Source organism: Passer montanus, unplaced genomic scaffold (assembly GCF_014805655.1).
Source record: "Passer montanus isolate IOZ18808 unplaced genomic scaffold, ASM1480565v1 scaffold4, whole genome shotgun sequence".
NCBI lineage: Eukaryota > Metazoa > Chordata > Aves > Passeriformes > Passeridae > Passer > Passer montanus.
Genome location: NW_024368818.1, coordinates 16,482,882 through 16,503,019, shown reverse-complemented (window position 1 = coordinate 16,503,019; position 20,138 = coordinate 16,482,882).

Genomic DNA, 20,138 nt, shown 5'->3' with positions numbered 1-20,138 from the left:
GCACTGCCCTCTACAGATGGCATTACTTTACTTCTTTAACTAGGAATGTTCTACCTATTTTATGTGGTTCAATTTACAAGCTGAGGAAAATGCCATTACTTTCAGTACATAGAATACATCTCACTTTGAGCAGGAGCAGCATTACTTTCATTTCACTGAGAAAGAGAGAGTTTTCCTATCAGTATTTTTCAAAAAACAGTAAATTCATTTTTAAAAACTCAGTTTCCTAGGCACAAAACAATTTCAAAACCTTACTCCAGAAAACATGGACTTTATTTCTGTAACACTTTCTACAACAGTGAGATTTCTTTGTTTAGAATGTGGTTTTCCAATTCATAAATGTAACCTTATGACATCTTGATAAAAAAGATAATTTTTTTTGTCAAGAATTTATGTCAATTAGAAGAATGAAATTAAATACAGCATTCGACTACTAGCATCAGGTACATTTTATATTGAGTCAAAGGAAGTCCTTGGTGGAGAGATTTCTACAATATGGAAGTGAGTGATGCTTCCACACCAAAGCTCCCACACTGATCCTAGGTTTCCAGCCTGTCTTTTTGTCATATTACTGCTCCTTGACCCCAGGCAGGACTTGACACCATAGTTAATAATAAAGATGAGCAGGGTTGAAATCTTCAGAAATGTTTTCTGCTCTGTTCTGCGAAAGGAGGAACAGAGAGAAAACACCAAGAGAGCAGTGACAGGTGAGGCAATGACACACATGACAGAATCGTCCTGCTTGGCTTCATTCAGTGCCTCTGCTGAGTACCTTCATCATCCCAGTCACAAAGGAAACTCCCATACTGTCCAAGCGATCCAGTAAAAGCAGGTCTAACCCTCTTCATAGGATAGCAAAAGGCACCTTTCAGTAGTCCTGGAAGTAATCCCCCTTACACATCTGCACCACACTGGCTGGGCAATATGCCATACATGTGATTTCCAGCAGTATTTCTCCATGAGCATCAGCATGCTGGGAACATACTTTAAATGCCGTAAAGATGGAAAAACATGTATGTACATATGTTCCTAGGGATAAGAAAGGAAGTCATTGACCTTTTAGGTTCCTTTTAAAACCAATGGATATTTAAATATCCAAGCATGGACTTGTTTGAGATTCAGGCATTTTCAAACAAATGAGGAAGTATTGCTGGAAACACCAACAACTCAATACCAGAAGTTAACCACCTCACATTCCCTTACTTGCTATTATGGACCGATGAGTACTCACTATTCCACATAAAACTTTCCGTATTACCTAAGAGATAAGATAGACATTATAACCTCTGAACAAAGAGTAATTCCATATTCTTCAAGCTTTCCATAGAACTATTATGTGGTTGACAGATATATAATCACAAAAGCATTTTACTTTCCCCCCCTTTATTTTAAAAGAAGTTGGTTCTGAGAAGAAAAGAGAAAAAAAATTACCCTATGTTGGACACTGTTTGCTCAGTGTAGGCCAAGAAAATGGAAGATTCCTGCTTGGCATGCACGTGCTTTAAAATTCCACACTTCTGCATTCCCAGAAGAACAAAAGCATATCACACATTCATTAATGTTCACCACAAGAAACTGCAATTCTATTGGCTGTACAAATTACAGTCAGCCTAATCCTGTCCTCTCCTCGTATTTATAGTGGTTGAACTAAACTTTATTTAGGCTGAATACCACCTCATTCACCTGTGTTGACTTCAATGCCTAAGTACTTGCTTGAAGTATAAGACAACACTTAGAAAAAGGCTGTAGAACATCATTATCCTATCATAATTTTTTGGCAGCAGAATACAATTTCTGAAGTTTGGCCTTTGCCTCTGATGCACTATCCACTGGGAAATTCACATCCACCCATATCCTGTTTCCACACATACTCCATGTTTTCTGGAGCTGGTTTTTTTTCAGCAGCAGATTGTCACCCAGAAATTCCAATTTACAAACACAGAAGCACTTCACCAAAAAAACAGGGACTCAATGAAAATTTCTAAATGACCACTCAGGGCTGAGGTTTAATTTACGGTAAATATCAGGGAGAAAGAACAGTGGAAACATCTTCAAACAGGACTAAAAGCCAGTAAAAGCTATAAACACAGAGTAAAACACTACTGGCTAAGGAAGTATCTTCACTGCATATTACTGAATACTGAGACATGCACTAAAGAGAGAGCCCTGCTTTCTACACTACCCAGTTTCTACACTCCTCCACTGGCAAGAGCTATTGAGCAGTTTTGGAGACCATGCATTAGCCACATTTATGTCTGGTAGTTCAGGAACAAGTCGTTCAGCCAAGAGGAAGGTTCAGGTGGAAATTTAAAGCAGGCAGAGTGGGGCTTCAGATACCTTCCATGCAGTCTGTAGCCAAAGTGTGAAATCCTTTCTCCCAGAAGCCACTAATTCCTCACGTTTCAAAACTATTACTCAACAGGATGGGAAAGCGTAATTTATCCTGGTAGGAGAAATGCAAGCCAACATTAACCTAGATTATGCATAATACATTATACTCTAACTCATAAGGGAAGAAGCCAAGTAGCATGGATAAAGGTATCAAAAATTTATGGAGGGTATAGATCTCACTGTAACAAAAATGCAAGACTGATTGGATGGGGCAAAACTGAATAACTTTATTTCAGAACTGGTCAATTAAAACATACATGCAAAAAAGTATCAATATATAGAAGAGAAAGGCTATTTTTCTAAGCAAATTTCTTCAGCATGTCAGCAGTACTTCGTGTTCTAACTAAATTCATGGCTTGAAATTATTCAGGGAATGGTTAAATAATGCAATGCATCAAATCCATTTCAAAATTAACTGCATTTTCGACTTTCTGGCCACTGCAAATTATTCTCAGTTGTAATTTACAATAGGCAAGTGTTAATTTACCTAACCCATATTTTATGAATATGTATTGACTAATTGCAAGTCCATGGTTCAGGGTAAATAAATAGGCCATTTATATTCAGATAAGTCACACAATCAATTTTCAATCTACTGCCTCAAATACAGTATCAGACTGTGACAGGTTTATTCACATTGACATGAAGTGTCATAGTTGTGTGAACTGCAAAATGGAAATGTCAAACATTATTCAGCAGCCACCGGTGGATCATGTCCAGCAGTAACATCCACAGCAAAACCTCAGGATGTCAGTGGCCTGTCTGCTGCTGTTTGACTACAAATTGAACAAAACTCTAATCTAAGCAGACCAGTCTTCACCCAGGGATCAGTTGTGGTGGTGATTTTGTTTCCTGTGGTGGACTTCTAACTTGACATTTCCTCAGCTGCCCAGAGATGAGAGCAGTACTTCTGCCATTAGGTAATGGGAGAAAAGGATGGGACTGTGCCCTCTGCATATTTGAGCTTGGCCTTTAAGGTCACAATCATTGTTAAGAGCAGTTAATCAGGCTTTCAAATTAGTGCAAAAGGTTTATTCTGTCTCTTTTTTGAGTGTCAGGGCTCATCTTAAACAAACGCTGCATCAGGGATTTTTTTTTTGCTAACAGAGCTCCCACATCACTGGCTGCTTTTCACACTTTATTCATTACCATTAAAATTTTTCAATTAAATAGAGCATGCTTAAATATCACTCCAGGTTGAAGTATTCCTGACCTTTTCTTTAACCAGGCATCTTAAGACCCACTTTCTCTCTCCCAAACTAACTCTGCACACTGAGAAAAACAGTCCAGGAGAATCCTTTGTATGCTTTGTGCAAGCACACTTCAAAGTCCTGCAGAGAAATAAATACCATAGTCTGTACAGATTTCTGTGTTCCTTGGATGGGGATTCATTTTTTCTCCTCTTTTTCCTGATGAATTCCTGAAGGATGACTGAAAACCTGGGTTTTCATTTTCACTGCTTGACTCGGTCACATGAACATAGGCTCATAATGCCACAGTAGGTGCTCCAGGATACTGTGCATGCCCTACTTGTGTTTATCCAACCTGGAAACCTTCTGCTACCCACAGCAGCAGTGGGGAGGGGGCAGAGAGGGAGCCCTAAACATTTCAGATAGACCTAAATCTCTTTATATAGGAAATGAAACTCTGTCCTGGCCTAAGAACCCGATGGATGAGATCAAGCAGAGGAGAAACAGTTAAATTTAGCCAACACTGTAAGTTGTTCATTCAGCTACAGCAGTGAAGGTATTCTTATTCACTCAATAACTATTTCCTTACTAGCAGCTTTAGAGTTATTTAATGATGTCGTTATACCCACAAGACCACCTGTCAAAGAGGGGAACACAATGAAAGTGATGAGGTGGTGGAGTGAGACGAGGAAGATACATTCATTAGAGACGCGAGAAGACAGCTGGTGTTATTGGGCATAAAAAGGAGGTTGGGGATCCTTGTTAAAAGTTATGTAGTCTCCTAAAGAATAACAGAAAAAAACAGCAAAAAAGTTTGGTATTACAGGAAAAGGATTGGCAATTACAGACCTCCTTTAGTTGTACTTCAAATTAAGGGAAATACAGACAAAAGAGGAAATAACAGTTTTAATCAGTACTAAAAAAAGATTAATTTTAAAAAAAAACTTCCAGTTTCATTTCTTGAATTGGTGTGGGGTTCAGTGAGCACTTTGAATGGAGCCTGCAGACTGGAGTTAATTATTTGCATTAGTATTTCAGATGGCTTCCATCTAAATACCAGCTCTTTGGTGTGCTATGGTCATAGACAAAAAGTAAGATAAATGCTTGGTTTCCCTTATAGGATCCTAAATGATGTCATTTAATAGGTAGTCAACAGCATGGGAATTGAATGATACAGGCATTTGAAAGCAACTCTGGGATCTAATTAATTGGGACAAATTATACAAAGCAGCTTGGCATTGAGAGAGGACAGAATCAGGCAGAAATGACAGATGGATACACAGAAAAGAAAGCAGAAAGACCTTTGCTGCTCTTGAAGAGCTGAGCCTTAAGGCCACTCTGAAATGATCTTGCATCATGATTTGGTGGCTCATTATTATGTATGTGATACCTAAATATTCTTATTTGCTGCATAGCCCTATGCCCAGAATTTAATTTCTCATTGGAGGATCAGACCCAAAAAATCAGGAAGTTTTAATGGTAGCTGAATGTGTGGTTGGGGCTGCTCAGCTTGGACCCTCCAATCTCATCCTGTAACAAAGCTGTTTGTACCTGTGTGGGCAGAACCTTCCAGAAGGGTGAGCCCTGAGTCCCAGAAGGCAACAGCCAGCAGCTACAAGAAGCTGGATGAGTCAGAATGGAAGATATCCCTCCCTCCCCTATCCCATAACTGACAGAAGAGGCAGAAACTCCCTGAGACATGGCCTGAAGTCTTGGAGAAATGTTCCCTGCCCCTCCCCAGTCTGGTAATGCACCACAGTGTCTTCTGTGGGATGGTGATGCCACATCACACACTAACGCCAAATATACCATAGAATAGTTTGGATTGGAAGGGAACCTTTAACAGCATCTAGTTTCAATCCACCTGCTGTGGGCAGGAACACCTTCCACTAGAGCACCTTCCGCTGAATCAGACCCCCATTCAATCTGTCCTTGAGTATTTCCAGGGATGGGGTGGTCACAACTCTGGGCAATCTGTTCTAGAGTTTTGCCACTCCCATTGTAAAAAGCTTCTTCCTTCTCTCTAGCCTGAATCTACCTTAAAACCAGTACCCCTTATCTTACCATACCAGGATAAAATGTCCATCCCCACCTTTTTTTTAAGTTCCCTTGTAAGTATTGAAAACTGGAATAAGGTCTCCCTGGAGCTTTCTCTGCTCTATGCTGAAAAACCCTAACTCTCTGAGCCTGTCCTCACAGGGCAGATCTTCCACCTGTGAGTAAAAGTGTTTTGGGTATTCAAGCGACTTTAGTCTGCTGCCACTTCAGTCTCAAACCATGATATCTACCCCTGGAACAAAACTCTGTTCCCACAGGCTGCTTAGAGCCCTATGTCAATAGCTGAATATATCAATGTTAATGGACATGGAGGATTGTCACCAGCATACTGATAAAGCAAGACAAATAAACTGTGTATTTTACGCATGCCTGGCATGTACTAACATCTGGCATGAACATACATAACTTTAAATTTAGACAATATAATCAGAAGTCAATGAGATCCTGGCCTTTTTGGCCCTGGCAGAATGCACTTAGTGCTTCTCAGAACTTGACCATACACCACACAGCAGATCCAAGCACTGACAATGAGTCTTACCTTCAGCTCCTTTCTCTTCTCTTCTGCAAACACTCCAGCAAGCAAGCACCCCTGTGAAATGCCAAACCACCTGCTGACCTAACTTAATTGGAATTTCTTCAGTGGAATTTCTTCCAGTACAGAATTTGACTGGGCAATGTTTGGCCCATCCAGTAATATACCAGCACTGTAGGACATTCACAGAAATTTCCTGAAGTTGTGCCTTATGAATCCTCACCCCAGAACATCCGTCACTCACTTAAGAAGCAACCACAACAAAACTTAGACAGTTCAGCCTGTAAAGATGCATATCCTGTCCCCTGCATCCCACCCCTGAGACCTGAGGACCTGATCTGACATTTAAATCTTTCCCTACCATCCCACCAACTATCTATTCATTTCCCTTCTACATTGTTTTCACCAGGTATGACCAGGCTGCTGTTAGGCTCCTCCAAAGCCACCTCTTCACTAAGCTGAACAAGACCCATGCCCTCAGCCTTTTCTCACAGGGAAAGTGCTGCAACCCCTCATCATTTTGGTGGCCATTGTGCAAGTTCAACCAATTTCTTGTACAGACAGACCTAACACTGGACCCAAAACTCCACGTTTTCTAATGAGCACTGAGTGATGATCACTTTCCTTGGTCTGACTATTTACCTGCTGATACAGCTCAGAATGTTGTTGACTTTCATTCCAAAATTAGAAAAGGAACAGACAACAGAAATAAGGATCCACCATTTGTCAGATATGCATTTCCCTATCTGTCACACAGTGCATACACACAGCTAGAATTTTTAATCAAAACTATCAATAATTAAGTAGTACAGAAAAAGTAGATGGCAAACACCATCCTCAAACTGAAATATCTGCAAATGTAAAGAATGCACTGTACTTAAAAAGGCATAAAATATATAAAAATTCAACAAATGTCTTCCTATTAAGTAGTTCATCCAGATGTGCTAGAAGTCATAGTTTATAGCAGCAATTTTCTGAATAACATTGTTTTAATGCGTAAATGCTTTATTTATACAATGAAATTTTGATTTACATTGCTGGCCTCAGAAGCACTATTGTACAAACAGAATTGTTTCAAGAACATTCTATGCTAACATAGAATACTGCTCATTAGAGATTCATGGAACACTCCTCTTACCATTAAATAACTATTGCTGACTTCCATGAGGCATGTCAGTACAGTGAATGCCAAGACCCTGTGCATCTACTCTCAGAAAGTCCAGCCTGCAAAAAAATAAGCTAACCTTGCCAACAGGAAAAGAAAGTAGGAAATCATGATAGTTGGGCAGTGCAGAAGCAAATATTGACACCATTTTAAAATGAATTCTATATATTTGGTTTACAGCAGTGCCTGCCATTTTGAAAGTATTTTTAAAGCTATCATTCTTTTATTTTAAAGCATCGTTGTGTGTCAGGAAACTACCACTGTCCCATGTCTACAAGAAATATAAAAATGCTAAAGAATTTTTGATAAATGCTAAAGCCACAGAGAAAGTTTCAGAGACACTGAAATTAAATCCGCTTCACTCATTGCCTAGCTTTGGAGACTGTCTAAGGTTTAAATAAGTGAGGTTTCTGCTAGATAAATTTCTGCTTGGAAATGGCTCCATCTTGGCCTAGCTTTGCAGGTCTATATTTATCTTCCATCCAGCCTTTCTAGATACTTTTAGGTACAAATCCTTAAACACTCCAACATCTTTATCAAGCCAATATTCACTTCAAAACCCACTCTTACTGTCTTGCTTCTCCCATATGCAAAATGTCAGTAAGGGTAATCATCCAGACCTTAACTTCTGGGTGCAGTTTTACCCTCCTCCAGAGGTCACACAAAACTTACTGCATCTATCTGTTCCACCAGTAATCTAGCAATATGCTGTGCCATGACAGGGACAGCCCTACTGTTTCCAGTGGCCATCACAGTCGGGAAATGACTTAGGCTTATTTGGACTGCACCATTCACTTGCACAAGGACACAGGACAACTGCCATTGAGCAAGAAATCCAACTCTCCCAGGGCTTGCATTAAAGACCTAACCATTTATTTCATCCTGCTGCAGGTCTAGCTGCAAAATGCCAGTGTTTCTATGACACCTCTTCAGAAAGCTTAGGGAGTGAGTTAAGTTTAAATGAAAAGTGTGTTTGATTTGGTTTGGTTTTTTTCCCTACAACTTTACAATTTCTTTGGGAAAAGAACTGTTTTTAAAAAAGCAAGATTGAAATGGTGAATTTCATTAACAAGCTTTATGAGGTTTATTGTTAGAAATTGAGTACCAGTGAGGTGATTTCCCCTGATTACAATTACAGGAGCTAACTTAGTTAATGCCAAGTAGTTGTCTGTGTTTTTGCCAAATAAGAACTATTTCAGAGCTATAAAGGTTTTAGAATATTGTGTAAATGCATATTTTATTTAGATTTCTTCTCCCAAGTGTTTAAAACACGTATTCATTATAAAATAATTTCTTCAGTCTATGCCATGGGCTATTAAAAATAAGTTTTACATTATTTAATTACTCTGTTGAGGTAATAGGTAAATAGAAAACATTATATCTTACTTTGTTTAAAAACCTTACATCTACATGATCAGTGTTGTGTGCATTGTCATCTCCCAAAGTACAAACTTTTATTTTTTGGATGTGGAAAACATCTCCTCTGTTAATATAGTTGATAAATTATATATGGCTCATTTCCCAAATTCTAGCAAGGCTCTCTCTCTCTAAAAATGTATTTGTTTAGTTACCACTGACTGATAGAACAGCAAGAATTTGTTCATCCGTTTCAAGGCATAGTTCATATAATTTAACCATCCACATGTGTTAGCCAAAGCCCTTCAATAAAAAAAGATAAATAATGAAACCTAATGTTCCTCTTCTTATAATGATCCTTTAGGCCTCATCTACACATGAAGTTAATTAGTTTAAACTGGCAGAGAGAAAGCCTTGCCATCAGGCTTACAAAGGTAGGTAGCAATTTTTCATTCAAGTACATCTTTGTGGAAAACTTTATGATATCTCCTATCATCAAAATCTACAGAAAAAATATTATGCTGAGGGTGTTTAACTGGAAGAGGTTATTGCATTTAATTAAACTGACCCTAAAATTGGGATAACTCTCCCCTATCTGTAGTTATCCAAAATGCACGTGTCTAGTGTGAAGTAATCGACTAAAGCTCTAATGTCAATGCAGAAAGATGAGACTCTTCAAAGGGTAATTAATCCTCTGCTAAGTCAGGAAGGATGAATCACCCTCTGGAAATACCTTTTTCCATCAACGGTACTTTTTCACATCATGCATAATAAAACTGTGAAACTCATTACCACAGGATGCTGTGAGGCACAGACGAAAGGCACTAATGCATTTAAAAGCCCTAGACTAATTCATGGAGAGTGGGTGCAGCAAGCAGATGGTCTGAAAATAGTCACCAGCTCAGGAAGTCCATGAACAATATATCTGGAAGGTGGAAAGTATTGTGTACTGCTCAGTTCTTATGCACTTCTCTAAACATCTGGTAGCAGTCCCTGTTGGAACAGAATCCCAGATTAGATGGGCTGTTGGTCCAGCCCATGGGATAGCTTTGCTGTTCTGAAGTTAACACACATCTTCAGTCAACGTAACTATTCCCCTTAAGAAACCATGTGTACTCAAATACTAGGTATTTTTCCTTTATGTAAAGGGATACTGTTTATTTAGTACTAAGATATTTTGTTTCACTCCAAGATACTTCTTGGTGCAAAGTGTGTCTCTTTTGGGTTAGCCAATACTCTATAAACAGCAATTTTCAAGAAAATATTGCTATATGTGCTAACAGTATTTCCTCAAAAGAAAGATCAAATAACTGTTTGGATACAACATATTGTTACCTACTGTCTGTATCTCTGTTATACCAGGTGTCTGCAACCAGTCAGCAAAAGCTGAAGCTTAATTTCTGAAGTCCTTCTACAACATATTTAATATTTAAGCAAACATATAATAAGAATGTGAACATGTCATCTTAAGACACAATTGCAATAAAAACATGCCTGAGAATAATAACATATTTGGAATACGAAATTACCAAGTATGAACTGCAGAGTTCATCATCAAGCCCAGTAAACCTTCCACATTTTCTTACCATCATTTTCTGTATTAATCAGACTTGTTCTTTCCTGTGTCTCATTAGCTTTGTTAAATTTCTGGGACTGTAGTAATATTTCCAAATATGTGGGTATTGTTTTCAAGAGTTACTAACAGAAAACATTTGTATATACTCTAAAGACATTTTTGTATTATGGAAGTCATTATTGTATTATGGAAGGTTAGGCTCACCAGGATCAAATAATTGGGAAAAGAACCTCAAATCAAAAGGTGAAAAGGAGGGAAAGAGCATCTTTTCAGTCTGACCACAACAAGACTGATAGATGCTGTAATGAAATTGAAGACTGTTTTCTGAGAAACATATTCCAAATCCCTGAATTTCACTCTCAATGGTTCATGGCCATCCATGTGATGGGAACTTTTAAAGATGCCTTTTTTCTTTAAAATATCACTGTAATTCTGATGATTCTGTTCAATAATCAGTGAGTTATTTTTATATTCCAGAGGAACTTTCTTTTGACACAAAACTTTCCAATAAAGTCTTACAGGGTTAGGTCACAAAATTACTTTTAACTTCATTTAGCTAATTGTAACACAAATTTCCAAAGCCTTGGAGACATTTAAAACATTCCTGGTGTAGGAATTAGTTGTGAAGACGTCTTTCAACAAATTATTCCATGCCTTTTATCAAATTTGGCAGATGATTATATTCCTTTCCTCCATATAGATATCTAGGTGCTAAAACTACTAGATCCAGGATCCAGGAAACACATCTGTAGTCTACTGTCCCAAGTCTGGTGGTGAAATTGATAGTTATTCCGCTCTAGATGATTCTGGTAGGTAAAGCCATAACGAATATGCAATAAGGAGAGGAACAGTTAGTTTCCCACAGAAAATGTCAATGTCACTTTGTAGCTCACAGAGGAAACTTTGTGTTCCAGGAGGAAACATTTATAATCATGTATTTACATTGAAGCATATTAAATCTAATATTCATTGAGGCAGCACATTGTATTTTCCTCCAGCAGTGAGGCAGGATCAGTGAAAAGATGTTGCAATCTGGATATGGCTTAAGTTTCAGGCAACACCTTCCAAACACCTGGTGTCTTCAAAACCCAAATCCTGATTTCAAACATCTATGCCATCTTCAAATACAAGCCATTGTGAAGTGAGGCAGACTGAGAATGTGAAGCACACAATTTTTCTGTATTTGCCTATCCTGTTGCCTTGAAGGACTGAAGTTAGCAAATTGCTGTGTGCCATTTCCCAGTGCCAAAGGCATTATTCCAGCCTACTGCTAAGAGTCTATTTAACTACTGGCACTCTATTTTGGAACCTCACATTAAAGGTCTTCTCTAATCTAGAGAGAAGCTTCAGAGGAAGATTCAGCTTGTCCAAACTGCCTTTTGTCTACGTCTTAGCACTGAATGTGTAGGGAGCTCTGCAACCCAGCTCATGGCCACTTACAAGCTGGCCATGAATGTGGTTTTCTGCAGTTTATGTTAAGCCAGACAGTCCACAAAGAAGCAGTAGTGCAGAACAGCTGTTGAGGGCTATACTCAAAGCTTTAACCCTTATGTACCTCTATGATCCTAGCCTCCACAAAAACCAGATTTCAAAATCCTTCTTTTTTAATGGAAACCCAATGCCTGACTCATTCTCATGCTTTGGATTATATTTGAAGGATAAAAGAAACACCTGTGTCCCTGAGTGGCATAAACTGAGAGTAGCTACATTAAGCAGAAAGATTAATTGGGACAGACAAAACCAAGAGAAGTATTTTGAATCAGATGCATCAAAACTTCCAAACTTTCATTGCACAGTTCTGGCTGTGTAATGGTGAAATCTCTCCACAAAAAAAAAATATCTGAATCTGATGAACAGTGACTTTCATATTTGCTTGCTTCAATCCAGACATCATTTGGAATAAAGCAAACTTGAGGCTTTGACAGTTTATCTTTAGTATCAGTTTTTCCTTTAATCTCGTTCTTCCTTAAATTGTTGCCCCAGCCAGGATCACACTTCATGTTTCCTTACAGACTCCCTGATTCTTCCAAACAAACCTGATCCTCACTTAATCTTTCCAAACTCCTTCCTTATACTACCTGATTTCTTTCTAGTTTGTATTTTGTCATCTGTTCTCCCAGATAAGTTTTCAGGTTTTCATCAGATTTTAACACTTTCTCACAACTCCCTTCCTGAACTTATTAGGCTCAACCCTAAACCTTGAGTCTATTCCTTTCTTTGCACTACCACTCTTTTTGCAAGTGTGTGCTGACTCTCTAGCTCAGCTTGAAACTGCAGTTACAGGCAAAATTAAGTGATACCACTGTTCTCTCTTCCTCTGACCCACAAATCCCCTAGGAATTTGGAACTACACTGAGACTGGTGGAGGTATTAGCTAGTGAAGGACCATAACAACACAAAATGGAAGGAACAGGGATTTGTAGTTCTAGACTGAGACTAAGAAGAGTCAACACAACCCTGCAAACTTCAGCAAGCTTAACCAAGATACCTGTGTAATTGGAAAATAATAGAAATTTGCAATGTATACAAGGAGTTAAGTTAGAACAGTTCATTTAAAATGTAATTACTTTCTATTGCAGATCAGTTTGGGTGTTATCATTTTGAAAAGAAACATTGACTTGCTCTCACCTTTCTTAGACCTTTTCACATTTTTTGGGTAATTTTGTTTAGCTTGTCAAACACAAGAAGGCTGCATTATTAATAATATTCTAATGTGGCAGGTGCATATTTGTGTGTGGGAAGGTGTTGTTTTAAAGTGACAGCTGAACCTTTTGTGAAATATAAGGTTTCTTCCCAGGAGAAAGTCATCATCTCTCTTCTCTTTTTCTCAGGGTATAGTACGTTATATGATAGAAGATGTTAATCTTAGAAGTGGAACAGATGGCTCAGATTGAGATTGGGGGCACAACTAGAACTGAAAGATGAAGAAAGAGATTCAAAGAGGAACAAAAAAGAGCAGAAAATTAAATTAAAAAGTTGAATTTTGAGGAAGCAGGTGTGTGGGTTTTATTATTGAGACCTCTACATTCTCATTTAGAGTAACCCATTTGTGAGGCTTATTATGAACTTGTCTAACCCCATTGCTGGCATTTTACTATGTATGCATACTTGAAAGGAATTTTAAATGTCATTGGGTAGCTCTTTCTCTCTCTTTGGTTACATCTAAGAGTCTGACAGCTCTGTTTCACTGGAAGGGTTGACAAGCCTGTGATTCTCATTAGGCACAGCAGCATATAGATGTTTTGGGATCCTTCTGAATGGAGGGCTCTCCAACAACTCAGCAGTCCTATACTGCTGCCATTATTAGACAGCATCGAAAGTGCCTAAACTGATCTTTGACAAATTTTCAGCAAAATTACAATACAGAATAACTAGCATATTCTAAAATTAATATCCTCCTAAGAACAGATTGTGTATGGTTCTGTGTAAGAATCACCACCTTAGTCCGGATCCCAAAAACTCTGCTAGGCATTGTTCTTGTTAACTTATTATTCAAAGTTATTAAAAAGCTAGGACTGAAGACCAACTGGCTTACCAAGTCCAAGAAATGGGATGATATGGCCTGTCTCATAAAATACCACAAAGTCAGCCTTAAAGTCAACCAAAAGGGTTTTTCCCTAATTTACATATTATTCAAGAACCTCTTCACTCTTAAAGCCTTACTCTGATTCCAGTTTTACACAGTTTGCTAATTTTATTCTGCTTTCTACTGCTTCCAGACAAGCTCCTAGCACAGGTGTTTTTGTGTTCACTGTTATATCTCTTTGCATGCTGCCCCTAAATGTTGGGAGGTTCTTCTTCATCCACAGTATAGTACCCAATGCAGCAGTGTGTGCAGTAAATCATCTCCTCCTAATCCCTTTCCCTTCTCTTTCAGATTGTCATCCCCACAAGCAGAACCTACATGCTGCTTATACAGCAGATTTTACACGAAATGTGGATTCTGGACTACTAAGTCTAATGGAAAATCTAAAGATACATCTAATCTAATCAGATTTCTACCTGGTTCACAGCTCGTGTTGAATCATGAAATATGAGTGGACCTCAGCTTATTGCCTCTTCATAGCTATTCTGTGAATAGTTGTCTGCCTCCCAGGCATCAAACGACCCAATAGAATCAAAACATGTTCAGGCTGTCCTCAAAATTCTAACACTTATGATGGAAAAATAAAACTAAAGACAGCTAAAAGGTGTCCTTAAACTAGGGTGTCAATATTTTTTAAATTGCTTAAAACCATACAAGCTGTGTCCTCTCCACTAAGCAAAGCAGTCCTTGCCCTTTAATGATTTTTGTCTGCTAGTTGAATCAAAGGTGCAAATATGAGTCCTTTAACTCCAAGCGGTTCATGTCATTCTGTAGAAATGTCACAAGATGACAGTACAAGCTGTTAAGATAAAGTGATTGACACATCATCTTAACTACCCTCTCAGGTACTCTTTCTGAGACAATCAATTTGGTGTTCTATCTCATTAAATTTCACTATTTTGGTACCTTATATTAGTTGAAAGAGATACTCTACAGTGTCCTTGAAGTGAAGGTATTTAAAGATCATTCTCACAGATAGGAATCCTGATCAGATAAGAGTCAAACCTGCTGCAAGCTGTCAAAAGGAAAGAGAAAAAGTGAAAGAAAAATCATGCACCACAAAACTGACAGAGGGACACTGAGATCTTCAAATGGGTGCCAAGTCCTTTTTAAATAATATTAGAGAAAATCCAGCAGCAGCCAGCAGTGTAAGGAATGACAGTCATGCTATGAAAACCAAAATGTGATGACATATAAAGGCATTACAGCAGGAAGGCAAAGTTTATTGCTCTGCTGCTTCTCTACTTGTTAATAGTAAATTACCGCATTAATAACCCTTTATATTTATCCTATTGGAGCTTATATGACTAGAGATAAAACTTTTAACTACATTAGCAACACTACACTAATTGCATTAACTGGCATAATAAAGTTAACGTATGAGTATGGTGTCCTTGATACACACAGGGTAAGATTGCACATCTCATTAAGATTAATATTGTTGGAATAATGTCACACTATTTTTATCCAAGGCTGTATTACCAAATAACCATGACCCCCTGACATTAAGTTTTAAAATTTAATATTAGGTGACAGAATTAAAGCAGTCTTTTTCAGATGCAAATTTAGAGGTGGTTCTATATAAATCAGAAGTAAATCAACCAAGGCCAGTTTAAGTCCTATGAGATCCTCACCCTGAGAGAGGCTGTATCAGTGTAAATGGCCCAGGCCACCTGAAACAGCTGATCAGGATTTGTTAGTCTGAACAGCAGGCAAACACCAGTTTTCTCATATTTGCTCACAGTTTAAATGACCTTTGACAAATAACACTGTCTTATTCTGTATTCACATTTACTTTGGCTTGCTGGAGACCTTAATCAAACCAGGTTGTAGACTAGAAGGAATTTGGGAAAATAGCAAAAGCGTTCCCACCATAAAAAAAGAGAAGCATACCGATTTTAGCATAAAATCTCATCCAAGAGCCAACACTTAATAGGACAAGTCCAGGAATGGAGAGGGAACTCTAGCAAATCCACAAAAGATAAGATTGTCTAATTATTAAATAGTAATTTGTGAATAAGCAGCAGAGATACAACAGCACAGTTTTCTCTAGAGAAGAGGCGACAAAGATTATGGGTTCTAGATTATGATGTCGTCTCACAACTCTTGACTTCACACCCATAGTGGGACCCTCTCCACCCTCCACCTCAGACAATAGCTACCTCTGGGCCAAGGCCATCCTCTCTCAGAGTGTGGGACACTCCCAGCTTGCTCTGAGTCACACGGCTCTTCACCTTGGAAGTCTGTGCTTTGAACATAGGAGACACAGGGGATCAGACATCCTCATCATACTGGGCACAAGCAGAGCAGTTTCCTCTTTCCAAGAAGGGCATCAGGTTGTTGCTGCGAACACCCATCCTTGTGCTGCAATTCCTCCTTTCGTAAAACAAGGAATCCAGCACCTATTTACCTTGTAACAGCGCTGTGAGTGGAACTGCAGTTTGGATTGCAGGATCCTATATGCAGTACCTCAACAACAAAGGTGCTGACTAACTAGGCAAGAGAAATATTTTCCTTTGAAGACAGCCATATTTTTAGTTGAATGTTCTCTTAAAATACATAACCTTTTTGGCCTGCCAAATAGCTGCACTAAAGCAGCCAAATTTCTTCCAGTAAAACTCTGAATGGAATAACTTTAAAATCCAATATTTATTCATGTCACAGCACAGTAATTTGATATGTAATAAGCATAAAGGTAAACACAAATCTGCAGTTGACTAATCTGAACTTTGCTCTGTAGCTCAGATCTCTGGGGGAGACATGATACTTGACATTTAATTTGAAAAGCAAGGTAGCCTCATGGAGAAAAAACTTTTCCATTTTGATAGTAGAAAAGCATTGGTGCATTTTATTTGATATGGTGGATTTGCTTGGCTTTATTTTCACATTTTAATAGGCTCACCTCATAAAAGTATAATGAAAATAGAAGGATCATCTATCATAAGGATAGACAGGTATAGATATTTTCTTTGTGTTGTTGTCTAGAAGAAAAACAGTTTTCTTCCCACTGATAAAAAGAAATGTAAATCCCTCACTTCATTCCTCTTATTTCCCTTCTTCCTTAAGAATGCCTTATCCTATTTTAATTGCCAGAAAGCAGAAAAGACCTTCTCTCCCTTTTACAGAGGAGCACCAGAGGCACAGACACATCTGCTCTAGTGCTTATCTGGGATCAGGAGTGCACTTTTGAAGCAAACTCTCCTGCCTGTCCCCACTGAACCATGCTTTACTTCTCTCTCAAGGGCATGAGTAGGATCTGTTTTTACTGAAAGCAAAACCTAATGGGTTGCTCCAAGAACACCCATAATGTGTTCAAACTCCTGACTGGTAATCAGCCCTTGGGACAAAGCCAGAGCAAGTATCAAGCACAAAACCCCAGAGCGTAGTCACCCAGTTCTCAGCTCATTGTATCGCTCCATGGACCAACCCACCCACCTGCAACAAACTGACCCTTGGATTTCCTGGGTTCAATTATACCATGGTACAGGTTCTGTTTGAGGAACTAAAAATGGCTCCAGATTTCACCACAGCCATAAGATCCCACCTAGAAGTAGTAATTCTGTCTGGAAGTACTAGATTCAAATATTCATGTATGCCAACGTACCACCTCTAGACCCTCCACAGTTCAGAATTTCACTCCAAAACTACTGTTCAGAGGTCATATTCTAACTACTACTTTGCCTTTTACCATATTGGTTGACTATCTTATTTCTCTCTGGGTTTAGACAGAAGAGTGCTGGGGCTTCATCCTTTTCCCTACAGTGTCATATCATGTCAAGAGTACATGTGAGGACATCATGTCTTTTAGTGACCAGCTCCCAAACAAAACAGCAGACAGCATTTAGAGTCAAACCTGAAAATGTTTATACCAGGACAACATTAATATTCTTCTGACATCTGGGTCCAGCTGCCTCTCTGGGCCCTATCCAGGAAGAAGGTTTAAGTGCTACTATAAGCAGAAAGGTAACAATAGTTCAGCAGACAAGGAGGTACTGGGGTTCAGGAGCAAGGAAAGGTGGATGGGTTGAGGAGTACTGATGGATGCAAAATGAGACCCTATATCTAGACTCCAACCTCTGATCACGAGTGTGCTCATTTATGTGGATATGAGCTGCAGTGCTCTTTTTCCCAGGCATTCTCCGAGATGTCTTCATCAGCTATTTCTCAGCAGCTCCTAATTATTCCTCACCTACTATGAACTTTTCCCTAATTACTCTTTCTCTGTCTCTCCAGGGCTTCTGCAAGAATGACAGTGCCATTTGCAAATCTGAAGTGGCTCTGAGTTCTAAAGTTAACCTTTTGTGCACTCCTCTGTTCCTCCAAGGTTTTTACCTTCTCACAAAACCTAAATTTGCAAATTCCTCAGCAACATCAGTTAACTAAAGACCATTCTTCTCAGGCTGGCTTGAGGATGAAGTGGTAAGCTGTATGAGCAGTCTTGCAGAGGCTGATTGCATTTTTCTTATATTTACAAGAGTGTTGGTAAATGCTCATTTCTGTAAAAAGGTTACAGAAGTCAAAATGCCAAGAGGTCATTAAACAGCTTCTCCAACCTCTTAAACTAGCAAAACAAAAGGTCTTTCAGGATTAATCACTTGCTTTTATTGCATCCGTCCAATCATCTCATTCTTGGTTCCTTTTGAGACCTAAATTTCCTAATGTCACTCTTCTCTTTCTCCCCAGAGTGACAGCGACAGGTCAGCTACCCAGCCACATGCACATCCTTCTCCCCTTACCTAATGAAGAGAACAGCTTTGGAGATTCCACTGCCCTTGCTATTACTCAAGAACAGCAGTCCTTCCTGCTCCACTGCTTCCACTTTAATTGGATCAAGTCCACCGAGTCTTTTTCCCAGGATGAGACCAAAAATGGTCTTTACTCTAAATGGATGAAGTTGCACTCCTGTGTGCTATAAACACTGCCATCACAGTTTGGCTGGGTTTCTTCCTCATGCATTTCTGGGCTAGAATATCTCAGACAATAATTTCAGTTACTGCCATTTTTCTGGCAGCCTATGATCCTTCTCCTCAGGCACCTTTTGCACGTGTCATGTATGAACAAATTCTCCTGGGTCACCATCTTCCTCCTAGACCATAGAGAGTGATTCTATTGCCATTTTTTGTTTCCATTTCTATTTGGGTTTGGGTCTGGGTTTTTTTAACTTGTTCTTTGTTCTTCATTGACTTTTTTCTGCCAATATTTAAACTTAATAGGCAGATTGTGCTGAATAAGAAATTGACAGCCAAGGAGCAAGCTTGAATACCGCATCCCATCTGTTTACTTTTAGCAAGCCAATTAACTCCCTTTCCAAGACAAAGCCCAGGAGCTGTCTGGAAAATCTTTTCCTGCAAGCACAACTTCCAAATGGCAGTATGGGTGACATTGCACCTGCTTTGGTTTCCCCAGCCATGAGTCTTCCAACACTATTTCAGCAAGCTCTCTTACTTTCAAACTTCTTTACAGGTTGTCATGGCACGTAGAACCATGCTATCCTACGAAAACACAGTTCTGGCTATCACACAGTTCTGACATTTCAATACAAAACAAAGGAAAACAAAAGTATTTTTGAGTCAGCAGAACATCACAGGACACCAAGAAGGCCCACCATATCATGAACTATGGAGCAAGAACACGGAAACTGTAGAGGAAAATGGCCTTAAGCATGTGCACACAAAGCACTTGATACTCACAAGCATCTGTGAGAAATCAGAAAATGAAGATATAATGAAAATAATCAACTGGTCTCTACCTCAGGATTCTCCTTTATCGCTTTATTTGGATCTATGAGTTGCCCAGAGGCTGCTGCTCTGAATGTACTTCTTGTAGAGAGTTCAACTATGAGTAAAACAGGATAGCAGATAACTAGTAAAATCCATGAACTCACTAATGTCAATAAATGGGCCAAGCTTCACCTCTTTGGGAGAAGGAATACATCTTTCAAACATACACGTCATCTAACTAGTGCGCAGTAAGCGTTCAGACAGCACAGAAGTACTCTTATAGATACCACAGAGCTATTTTCATATATCACCAAGCTGAAAGCTTGAAGAAAACATCAAAAGATGCCCAAAAAGCAATTTTGGGAATATTCAAGATTAAGATGAGGGAGTCTTTCAACAAATGAGCCCATCCTTGCAGTAAGCATTTTAGCAGCCCTTTCCAGTTAATACATAAGCTATTCTGTAGTCATAGAAAAAATAGCAAACATAAGTTGAAATGTTGGTTTGACACAGGTAATTTCTTAAACCACATTTGCTTCTCTCAGATTAGGTTGTCACAATTGA